The sequence below is a fragment of the Leptonychotes weddellii genome, chromosome 16, assembly GCF_054177405.1.
Source record: "Leptonychotes weddellii isolate Sample4059 chromosome 16, ASM5417740v2, whole genome shotgun sequence".
Classification (NCBI taxonomy): domain Eukaryota; kingdom Metazoa; phylum Chordata; class Mammalia; order Carnivora; family Phocidae; genus Leptonychotes; species Leptonychotes weddellii.
In genome coordinates this window covers 27,765,719-27,778,340 of record NC_138384.1, presented here as the reverse complement: position 1 = coordinate 27,778,340, position 12,622 = coordinate 27,765,719, and positions in this window count along the sequence as shown.

Genomic DNA, 12,622 nt, shown 5'->3' with positions numbered 1-12,622 from the left:
GGAGGGAGGGAGGGAAAGGAAGGAGAAAGGAAAGGAAAAGAAAATGAGAAAAAAGGAAAAAGAGAAAAAAGAAAAAAGAGAAAGGAAGGCTGAAAACTAATCCAAGTTACAGTTCTGTATCCTGAAAAGGTTTAGGAATTAGCAACACTGAATTCATCTACAACTGAGGATAAAAGAGTGACTATTAACGGAAAAAGTGAGTCTTAGAACCCCTTCCACACTCATGACCACTGACTGTCCCTCTCGTGTCTTTGCAGAGGTCTGGAGGTCTGTTACATGGAAAGCTGTTTCTGCACCAGGGCGCCCCTGGCAGAGGCAAGGACGTGGCCTCCATATGGAAACAAAAGGATAAAGTGACTGATACTAAAGCTTAATATCCTGAGTCATTTTCCCCTAGTTGGCTCCCTGAATTCTGGCATCCAGACTTATATTTTGCAGCAGGAGATTAAAAGACAGTTCCCTGGGGACTCCAATTTTTTCCTGAGAAAATACTTTAAAAGCTGTATTTCATGATGGTTGCCCAACAAATAGCACACTTTGATTACCCCATGCGGTGTTTCTCAGTGGGGGGCAATTTTTCCTCCCCAGGGGACATTTGGCAATGTCTGAAGACATTTTTGGTGTCACAATGTGATGGTGGGTGTGTGTCCCTCTGGCATCTGCTGGGTCGATATCAGTGATGCTGCTAAACATCTTACAATGCACAGGACAATCCCTACCTCCCACCCCACAACAAGGAATTATTTATCGGGTGCTAAATGTCAGCAGTCCCAAGGTTGAAAAAACTGTGTCCTACAGTCATCAAGCCTCATTTATGTACTGAGAGCTTCCTATTAGCTTTAAAAAAAAAAAAAAAAAAAAAACCTTGGGCACCTGGGTGGCTCAGTCGGTTGGGCGACTGCCTTCGGCTCAGGTCGTGATCCCGGAGTCCTGGGATCGAGTCCCACATTGGGCTCCCAGCTCGGCGGGGAGCCTGCTTCTCCCTCTGACCCTCTCCCATCTCATGCTGTTTCTCTCTCACTCACTCTCTAATAAATAAATAAATAAAATCTTTAAAAAAAACACTTTATTGCGATATAATTTACATACTACAAATCCACCCATGAAACATATACAACAGACTCTAGTATATTTTCAGAGTTGTACAATCATCACCACAATCCAATTTTATTTTATTTTATATTTTATTATTATTACTGGGGGAGTTGGGGAGAGGCAGAGGGAGAGAGAGCATCTTAAGCAGGCTCCCTACCCAGCGTGGAGCCCAACGTGGGGCTCGATCTCACAACCCTGAGATCATGACCTGAGCTGAAATCAAGAGTCAGATGCTTAACCAACTGAGCCACCCAGGCAGCCCAGCACCACAATGCAATTTTAGAACATTTATATCACCCTAAAAAGAAACCTCATGCCCATTTTCACCCATCACCTTTTTATCCCCCAATTTTTTTTTAATATTTTTTTTAAAGATTTTATTTATTTATTTGAGAGAGAGAATGAGATAGATCATGAGGGTCAGAGGGAGAAGCAGACCCCCTGCCGAGCAGGGAGCCCAATGCGGGACTCGATCCCGGGACTCCAGGATCATGACCTGAGCCGAAGGCAGTCGCCCAACCAACTGAGCCACCCAGGCACCCCTATCCCCCAATTTTTAATTGTGATCAGATTGCCAAGATCTACCAGACATCAGAGGAAAACTTTTAACACAGAAGATAGAAATCTAAACAAACAACAAAGAGCAAGGAACAGAAACTGCAGAGAGGAAATCTTTCCCAAAGTTTTCAAAGAGATGAGAATTGTATCCATGAGAGAAAAAAGAAGAGGAAACAAATGTACATTAGCATATGTATAATATTATAGTAATAGATTATATTTATATAGAATTCAGAGAACAAAAAGTCAGTAAAAACATGATAGCAGAGATGAAAATTCAACAGAAATGTTAAATAGGAATATTAAGTTGAGAAAATGTTTCAGGAAATAAGCAAAGAGATGGAAGGTTAAAAAAATAATAATTCTAAGAGCAATTTAGAAGGTCCAATATTCCATAGGGACAATAGAGAGAACAAAAGAAAGAATATCTGTGAACCTAATAATTCAAGAAGATTTCCCAAGATCAGAGGGCATGAGTTACTTCTGAATGTCCAGCATGATGAATAAAAAATAAACCCACACCAGAACAATCATCAAGCAATTTCAGAATACAAGCGTAATACTTCCAGATATGGGGATCGCATGTAGGTGGGACAGACTAGACTAGAGCAATGGGACTCAAGAAACTGCCACGTCATCACAAAGATCCCTGCTCTTTGGGGGTACTCCCTTTTTAATTCTGGGACAGGATGCACCGGTAAGTTACCCAGATTCTTCTCTGCACTTGGCTCATCTTCACCACAGGCTGCTGAGTTCCTGCTCTCCCTATGGATGCTGAGTCCCAGGCTAGGCCCTGCTGACCTAGTCAGCAGAGGACACCCATTTCACCCCCAAAGTGTTTGGCCTGGCCCTATTCCTGGGAACCGGAAGAGCCTTGGACAAGCTTACAACTGACCGTACAGAGCAGCCCACTTCCTCTGACTATTCCCGGACATCCGGCTCTGACTCATACCTGCCCTACCAGATCCTCCAGCTGTAGTGAATGCTCTGTTTCTCGGGACTCACTCAATGACCTTGCCCACTGACTTCCCAGCAGGAGCCCTTAGAAAGCCTCCAAATGGTAAAGCCAAGACCAAGTCCCTGAGGCCCTGTTCAGCTTCCCTGCTCCTGGGAGCCTGCCTCCAAGAAGGAGAGGCAGGGCTACCCTTCCCTGACACCGCTATGCTTGTGCTTGCCTCCCAGTTTCTCAAAACACAGCACCATCCTGTATAGAGATACATATATAAGCCATGAAACTGTAAAGAAAAGCAAGGGGAGGGGAGCCTGGATGGCTCAGTCGTTAAGCGTCTGCCTTCGGCTCAGGTCATGATCCCAGTGTCCTGGGATCGAGCCCCGCATCGGGCTCCCTGCTCGGCAGGAGGCCTGCTTCTCCCTCTGCCTCTCCCCCTCTTGTGCTCTCTCTCTCTCTCTCAAATGAATAAATAAAATCTTTAAGATAAAATAAAATCATAAGCCAGACCATGTCAGCTCTCTGTTCAAAACCCTCCTCTGGCATATTCCACTGTAATCAGAGTGACAGCCCGGGTCTTTACCTTGGCCTGTGAGCATGCACGAGACCAACCCCCACATCCCCCTCTGACATCGATTCCTACCACTCTTGCCCTTGTCATTCTGCTCCAGGCGCACTAACATCCTGGCTGTCGCCCCAGCACACGAGGCACCCTCCCACCTCAAGCCCTTTGTATTCACTAGTTCTTGTCCTGCAAAGCTCTCCCTCAGGATCTCTGCATCACTTGCTCACTAACCTCAGCCAGATCTCAGTGCCAACGTCACTGGCCTTCTCTGACCATCCTATCTAAAATAGCACGTCTCCTGTCATTGTTAAGAAAACAGAACCCAATATCTAGATTTTGCTTATCTGGACAGTGAACTCAACAGGGCTTGGTGACAATGGATGAAGGACTCAAGGAGAGCAAGTGGGTGAGCGGTGGAGTTTCCAGAAGGGAGATGTAATGAGGCTGGGGGCAAAGCAGGTTTGGGGAGGAAGATCCTGAGCGTATTCTGGACGTGTTTACTTTGTAGCGTCCGCCAGCCCTGCAGGTAGAGGTGCGGAGCCAGCACTCTGGCACTCAGAAGACAGGTGCAGCTCGGAGATGCACTTGGCAGCGGCCGCCGGCTGGAGATCAAAGCCGAGGGAATGGGTGAGCTTGCCTGGGAAGAGAAGGCAGAGTACCAAGAGGAGAGGTCCGCGGACGGAGGCCTGAGAGGCACAAAGGGGACCGCAGAAGAGAAATCAGACAGGTAGGAGGGAAGCCGGGGGGGTGGGTTTCCCAGAGGCCAGTGGGAAAGCGCGGAAGAGCTTCTTTGGGAGACGGTGGTGACTGTCGGAGGCTGCTGAGGACAGACGCGAGGGACTTAGAAATGGAAGTCCCAGAGTGGGCGGTGAGAAAGTTGCAGGGGCAGGGAGAAGTCAGGGAAGGCAGGGATGGGAGACTGAAGTCTCTGGAGGCTGGCTAGGGTGGGTTCCTACGGAGAGTCTGGAACGCACTAGAGAGCGTGTTGAGTGAGGGGTCATCATCAACGGCAGGGGGTTCCTGACGAGGTTGGGGGGGGCTGTCCAGGGCACAAGCAGTGGGTTTTTCCTGGAGAGAAGTCACTTCCTTTACTCAAAGAGGACAGGAAGCAGGAAGGACCCGGGAGTCCTAGTTCAGGATCATTTCTACCAACACCAAACATGCTTTTGTTTCTTTCTCCTTTTTTTTTAAGACTTAAGTTATTTACTTATTTATTTATTGGAGAGAGAGAGCGAGAGTGCATGCAAGTGGGCGAGGGGCAGAGAGAGAGAGAGAGTCTCAAGCAGACACCCCGCTGAGCACAGAGCCCATTGCTTGGCTCCATCTCATGACCCTGAGACCATAACCTGAGTCGAAAACTAAGAGTCGGAAGCTTGACGGACCCAGCCACCCAGGCGCCCCTTGTTTCTTTTATCTTAATGCAACAGCAAATGAATGAACAAAACAAAACTCTTCGGACCTCACACCCCTCCCTGGCTCCTGTACTATTTTTCTTCTCCGTTTTGCAGCAAAACTCAAGAATTCTCTACGTTCTGATTTCTCTCCTCCCAAGCCCTCCTCGATCTGGTTATCGGTCACCATTCACCATAACTGCTCTTGGTGCACATGACCACATTGTTACCAATCCAGTGTCCATTTGTACATCTTCTTGTATCATCAATATCGCTACACATGGGTGCTCCCTCCCTTTCCCTTGAGACTCTTTCTTCACTTAGCTTCAGGGACACCACACTGCCTTCCTTTTCCTCCTTCATTGCTCCCTTTCTGCCTCCTCTCTTCCTCCTCTTCTCTCAGACCTCTGAACACTGGAGGCTGTCCTTCATCCTCTTCTCTTCGCCACTCACACTCTCGGTGCTCACACCCCAACCTCATGGCTTTACAAACACCATCTCTGCCGGACACAACACATTTTGTATCTTTATTTATGTAGGCTACAGCAGCAGAAAGTAGAGAGGGAAGAGTAACAGGAGGTGTGCTTGAGGAGGTAGGTGGAGGAGGCAGATCCTGAAGGATCTTACAAGGCCTTTTCTCAACCTTGGCTTTTACTCTGAATCAGATGGGAAGCACTGAAGTATTTTGAGCGGAGGAGAGACAGGATATGACTCACTTTTTGAAAAAGTTATCTTAGCTGCTCTATTAGTCAGGATTCTCCAGAGAAACAGAACCAATAAAAAAAGAGAGAGACAGAGAGACGGGGGAGGGGGACAGGAGAGAGAGAGACTGATCAATTTTAAGGAATTGGTTCACATGATCATGCAGACTGGAAAGTCCAAAATTTGCAGGTGCGCCAGCAGGCTGAGGACCTAGGGGAGAGCCAATGGGTTCTTCAATGGGTTAAAGTTCAAAGGCTGTCTCTAGTGGAATTCTCTTTTGCGTGGGGGAGGTCAGTCTTTTTGTTCTAGCCAGGCCTTCAACTGATTAGATGAGGCCCACCCACATTATGAAGAGCAATTTGCTTTCCTCAAAGTACACTGACTTAAATGTAAATCTCATCCATAAACACCCCCACAGAATCATTGAATAATGTTTGACCAAATATCTAGGCACTTTGGCCCAGCCAGGTTGACACATAAAGTTACCACCACAGCTTCTACATTGAGAAGAAATTGCTGTAGGAGGAAGGACAGAGGCAGGGAGACCATTTGGGAGGAAATTGCAATAATGCTGGTAAGACAAGATGGAAGCTTGGGCAGGAGGATTGGCAATGGAAGAAATGAGGGTTGGTTAGGTTTTGAATAACTGAAGACTGAGTTGACAGAAATTGCAGGTGAATTGAATGTAGGAGGTGAGAGAAAGAGGAATCAAGGATGACTCCAAAGTTTTTTGGCCTGATCCATGGGAAGAATGCCAAAATGTGGAAAAATAGAAATGATGGGCTTAGGGCATGAGCTTCAATGACATGAGGAGTGAGGGTCTGGTGGGCACAGTGGACAGCAGATAGGACTCAGCCCCTCCTCCTGGCCTTGAAGCCTGTGGGATATAAGGAAAAGCTGAGGGTTCCAGAGGGGACAGTGAAAGGACAGGTGATCATAAAGGAGAGGGAGCTTTCTTCCTGGCTGAAGTCACTGAGAGAGTGAGATAACTGGAAGCATTTACATTCTTTTTTTTTCTTTCTTTCTTTTTTAAATTAATTTATTTTGGAGAGAGAGTGCATGAGTGGTGGGAGAAGCTGAGGGAGAGGAACAAGCAGACTCCATGCTGAGTGCAGAGCCTGATACATGACTTGGTCTCATGACCCTGAGATCATGACCTGAGCAAAAACCAAGAGTTGGCCATTCAACCAACCGAGCCACCCAGGTGCCCCAAGGGCTTACATTCTTTTTTTTTTTTTTAATATTTTATTTATTTGAGAGAAAGAGAGCACAAGCAGGGGGAGAGGCAGAGGGAGAAGCGGACTCCCCGCTGAACAGGAAGCCCAATGCGGGACTCGATCCCAGGACCCTGAGATCACGACCTGAGCCGAAGGCAGATGCTTAACGGACTGAACCACCCAGGTGCCCCATTATGAACCACCCAGGTGCCCCATTCTTAATGATGACAGAGCGAATCAATCTAATCAGCACAATCAATTTTATCTTGGAAACACTGCGCTGGAAATCAAGCTAGGTGTTTAGTTCATTAATATTTGCTGAACACCTATTAAGGGTTCAACACTGTTCTAGGTTTTAGGGATAGAGGTGTCTCACTGCCCTCCTTACCCTAAAGCCTTACGTGGCTTTATCTTTAGGAATCGAGTCCCAAATCTTTCCCAGGTCTTTGGCTTCATCTCTATCCACACCTCATGCCTCTTCTCGATTTTCACACTTAAACCACATTCACATTCCTGCAATTCCCTGAACCACCCATGCCTTTTCCTGATTCAGGGTCTTTGTATAAGCTTTTTCTCCACCCGAAACCAACCCTCCCTTTAGCTATGATTTGATGTATGTATATATTATGAAATGATTAACACCGTAATCTTAGTTAACATCTATAACCATGCATAGTTACACTTTTTTCTTAGATTTCTCTTCAGGGAAATGAAAGGGAAGAAAGGAAAGTCTTTGTCCACCTCCAACCACTCAGTCACCCCCACTCCCACCCCTGCAAGTGCATGTGCACACAACACACACACACACACACACGGTTAAGGGCTTCTGTGATGCACGCCCACAGCTCCCTGAATTTCTTTTTTTTTTTTTTTTAAAGATTTTATTTATTTATTTGAGAGAGAGAGTGAGAGAGGGAGAGCACAAGCAGGGGGAGGGACAGAGGGAGAGGGAGAAGCAGACTGCCCGCTGAGCAGGGAGCCTGACGTGGGGCTTGATCCCAGGACCCCTGAGATCATGACCTGAGCCGAAGGCAGATGCTTAACTGACTGAGCCACCCAGGCGCCCCCCTGAACTTCTTTTTTTATAACATATTTATACTTGACAACTGTTCTGGGTCTATTTTCCTCATGAGATCACAAGCTCTGTGAGGACAGAGACCACACTTGTCTCATTCACTACTATATGCTCAGTCGTTGGCAAAGTACTTGACCTAGAGTAGGTAGTTGCTAAACATTTGTTGAGTGTTTGAAAGGATTGATGGTACACTCTCTGGCTAAGTGAATGAATGAATAAATGAACGAATCAGTGAATGAATAATGAGACCCCAAGTAAACCTCTGAGCAATGAAGACTGATTGCCTTTTAATTATTATTATTATTTTTTTTTATTTAGGGGCGCCTGGGTGGCTCAGTCAGTGAAGCGTCTGAATCTTGATTGTAGCTCAGGTCCTGATATCAGGGCTGTGGGATCGAGCCCTGGGTTGGGCTCTGTGCTGGGCAGGGAGTCTGCTCAAGATTCTCTCTCCCTCTCCTTTTGCCCACCCACCCCCTCTCATGCATGCTCTCTCTCTCTCTCTCTCTGTAAGCTTTTTTTCCCACCTGAAACCAATCCTTTCCTTCTGCTAGCTATGATTTGATATATGTATATATTATGAAATGATTAACACCATAAGTTTAGTGAACATCTATAAGATTTATTTATTCATTTTAGAGGGGGTGAGGGAGGAGAGGGAGAGAGAGAATCCCAAGCAGACTCCCTGTTGAGCATGGAGCCCAATGTGGGGCTCAGTGCCACAACCCTGAGATCACGACATGAGCCAAAATCAAGAGTTGGAGACTTAACCAACTGAGCCACCCAGGAGCCCCTAATTCTTTTTTTAAAATTGAGATATAATTGACATATAACACTGTATTATTTTAGGTGTATAGCATAATGATTTGTTATATGTGTATATTGTAAAATGATTACTACAATAAGTAGTTAACACCCATGACCACACATAGTTACACATTCTTTTCTTGTGATGTGAACTTTTAAGATTTTCTCTCTTGGCAACTTTCAAACATGCAATGCAGTATCATTAACTATAGTCATCATACTGTACATTATATCCCCAGGACTCATTTATTTGATAACTGGAAGTTTGTACCTTTTGACCACCTTCACCCATTTCGCCCACTCCCTACCCCCTGCTTCTGGCAACCACCAATTTTTCTTTGTATTTATGAGTTTGTTTGTTTTTAGATTTCACATATAAATGAGATCATACAGTATTTGTCTTTCCCTGTCTGACTTATTTTACTTAGCATAATGACCTTAAGGTCCACCCATGTTGTTGCAAATGGCAAGATTTCCTTCTTTTTATAGCTGAGTAATATTCCATTTTGTACGTACATATACATTATCTTTACGCATTCATCCATCGATGAACACTTAGGTTGTTTCCATGTCTCGACTATTGTGATAAGTGCTGCAATGAACATGGGGGTATCTCTTCAAGATCCTGATTTCAATTCCTTTGGATAAATACCCAGAAGTGGGATTGTTGAATCATTTGGTAATTCTATTTTTTTTTTTTTCATGTAGACTCCACAACCAGCATGGAGCCCAATGCAGAGCTTGAACTCACGACCCCGAGATCAAGACCTGAGCTGAGATCAAGAGCCAGGTGCTTAAAAGACTGAGCCACCCAGGAACCCTTGGTAATTCTAGTTTCAATTTTTTTAAGGAACTTCCATACTGTTTACCAAAGCAGCTGTACAATTTTACATTCCCACCAAAGTGTGCAAGGATTTCCTTCTCTCCACATCCTCACACTTGTAATTTCTTATCTTTTTTTTTTTAAAGATTTTATTTATTTATTTGAGAGAGAGAATGAGATAGAGAGAGCATGAGAGGGGGAAGGGTCAGAGGGAGAAGCAGACCCCCCCCGCTGAGCAGGGAGCCCAATGCGGGACTCGATCCCGGGACTCCAGGATCATGACCTGAGCCGAAGGCAGTTGCTTAACCAACTGAGCCACCCAGGCGCCCAATTTCTTATCTTTTTAAGAATAGCGATTCTCAGAGGGGTAGACGAACCATGAGAGACGATGGACTCTGAAAAACAAACAGGGTTCTAGAGGGGAGGGGGGTGGGAGGATGGGTTAGCCTGGTGGTGGGTATTGAGGAGGGCACATTCTGCATGGAGCACTGGGTGTTATGCACAAACAATGAATCACGTAACACTTCATCTAAAACTAATGATGTAATGTATGGGGATTAACATAAGAATAAAAAAAAATAGCGATTCTAACAGGCATGAAGTGATGTCTTATGATTTTGATTTGCACTTCCCTGATAATTAATGATGTCAAGCACCTTTTAATATATCTGTTGGCCATTTGTATGTCCTCTTTGGAAAAATTCTATTCAGATCCTCCATTTTTTACTGGAATTGTTTGTTTCTATTGAATTGTATGAGTTCTTTATATACTTTGGATATTAATCCACTATCAGATATATGACTTGCAAATATTTTCTCCCATTCTGTAGTTTCCCTTTTATTTTGTTGATTTTTTTTTTTTTTTGCTATACAAAAGGCTTTTGGTTTGTCATCGTCCCACTTACTTATTTTTGCTTTTGTTATCTTTGCTTGTAGCATCAAATCCAGAAAATCATGGCCAAGACCAATTTTGAGGTGCTTATTGCCTTTGTTTTCTTCTAGGAGTTTTACGTTTTCAAGTCCTACGTCCAAGTCTTTAATACACTTTGAGTTGATTTTTGTATATGTGTGGGTTTATTTCTGAGCTTTTTATTTTGTTCCAGTGATCTATGTGTCTGTTTTTATGCCAATACCATACTGTTTTGATTATGATAGCTTTGTAGTATAGTTTGAAATTAGGAAATGTGATGCCTCCAACTTTGTTCTTCTTTCTCAAGGTTGCTTCGGCTTTTGGGGGTCTTCTGTGGTCAAGATTGATTTCTTAAACTCAGTCATTAATGTCCATGCCCTCCACTCAAAGCAAGGCCCTCACTCATGCCCTGTTGGTCATTAACTTGACACACACTGCCAGGCACCTCTGTTACTTTGTTTGCAAGCACTCCTCCCCCCAATAAAAGAAAGGAGAAAACGTGTTATCGGCAGGTCATATGGTGACCTCAGTGAAAAGAAACATCTGATAGCCTGAATGAGAGAAAAAATGTTATTCACAAATTAGACAGAGTGTCTTAAAACTCAACAGTACAAAGCAGTTAAAGGTATGCTGCCCAATACCTACTCCAACAGACCTCAAGGGCATTATCATAAGGCAATGATGGTTTATAATGGCAATTGTTTATAATTATTTTTTTAATATTTTATTTATTCATTTGAGAGAGAGACAGAGAGAGAACAAGCAAGGGGAGAGGCAGAGGGAGTGGGAGAAGCAGACTCCCCACTGAGCTGGGAGCCCGACATGGGGCTAGATCCCAGGACCTGGAGATCAGGACCCAAGCTGAAGGTAGATGCCCAACCATCTGAGCCACCCAGTGCCCCTATAATTGTTTAGAGAGGACTAAAAGGACATGTTGTATTCATTCCATGTTGCGAACGCTTCCATGTATTAAATCTAGCTAGTTTTTTTGTTTGTTTTTTTAAGATTTATTTCTTTATTTGAGAGAGAGAGAAGGAGAGAGAGCACAAGCTGGGGGAGAGGCAAAGGGAGAGGGAGAGAGAGAATCCTCAAGCAGGCTCCCCGCTGAGCACAGAGCCTGATATGGGGCTCAATCCCAGGACCCAGAGATTATGACGTGAGCTGAAATCGAGTTGGCTCCTTAATTGACTGAGCCACCCAGGTGCCCCTCAATCTAGCTAGTTTTTGTAGTTTATACTGTGGATTGAATTTTTAGCAGGCAGATTTTCATTCACAATAGGGAAAGCTGGTTTGAGGGGCTTATAGTACCAGTCCATAGGTACAGATGCCTGACTAGAATTAATCACTGATAAAATGCTAGTTAACTCAGGTCTCAAGAAGAGACTCCTCACATACCACGTGAAATATACATTGGTCTCAGCTTTGCCTGAGTCGATAGCGCCCTCAACTGGTTTTTGCTGGTACCAACACCTCTTTCTTTGAATAATTGTGGGAGCCGCATAAACAAATTGGAAATTTGTTTCAACAAAACAAGTTGAAGCCACAGTAGCCATAAAAGCCATCTGATCACTCATCTGAAAGGAATACAACACTTATAGCTTCATGATCATAGGAAATAAATTTAAAATTGTTTTTTAAATTTAAGAATAATGACATTCTATCAGTTTCAGGTGTATATTGCCGGGATTCGATATTTTTATACATTATGAAATAATCCTCATGATAAGTCTAGTTACCATCTGCCACTGTACAAAGTTATTAGAATATTATTGACTCTATTCCCTATGTGGTACATTACAACCCTATGGCTTATTTATTTTATAACTGGAAGTTTGTACCATTTAGTCCTCAAATGTCAATTTCATTGTGGGTGGGAATGTGAAATGATAGAGCTACTTTAGAAAAAAAATTGACAGTTTCTTATAAAGTTTAACATTTACCATATAGCCCAGTAATACCGCTCTGTCTTCATCTGCTACACTTCTCCCTCTGTGCCCATGTGGCCTTTCCTCAGTCTGCACATGTGACTTTCTTATGCGGCCACACATTTATGACCTCATTTAACCTTAAGTACCTACTAAAAGCCCTATCTGCAGATACAATCACACTGGGGATTAGGACTTCAACATATGAATTTGGGGAGGACACAAACATTCAGTCCACAGCACACTCCTAGGTGTTGACCCAAGAGTAATGAAAAACTTATGTTATGCAAAAGCATTTACATAAATGTGATGGTAGCTTTTCTCACAATTGCCCCAAATTGGAAACAACCAAGATGTCTTCAAGTGTTGAATGGATAAATAAATGTTGGGACATTCATACGATAGAATATTACTTATCAATAAAAAGGAACAAACTACGGGCACATGGATGAATCTGAAAGGCATTATGCTAAGTTGAAAGAAGCCAGAATCAAAGGCTACATATTGTATGATGACATTTATATGACATTTTGGAAAAGAGGAAAAACTATGGGGACAGAAAATTGGTCCATGGTTGCCAGAGGGTAGGTATATAATGAGGCGCTTAC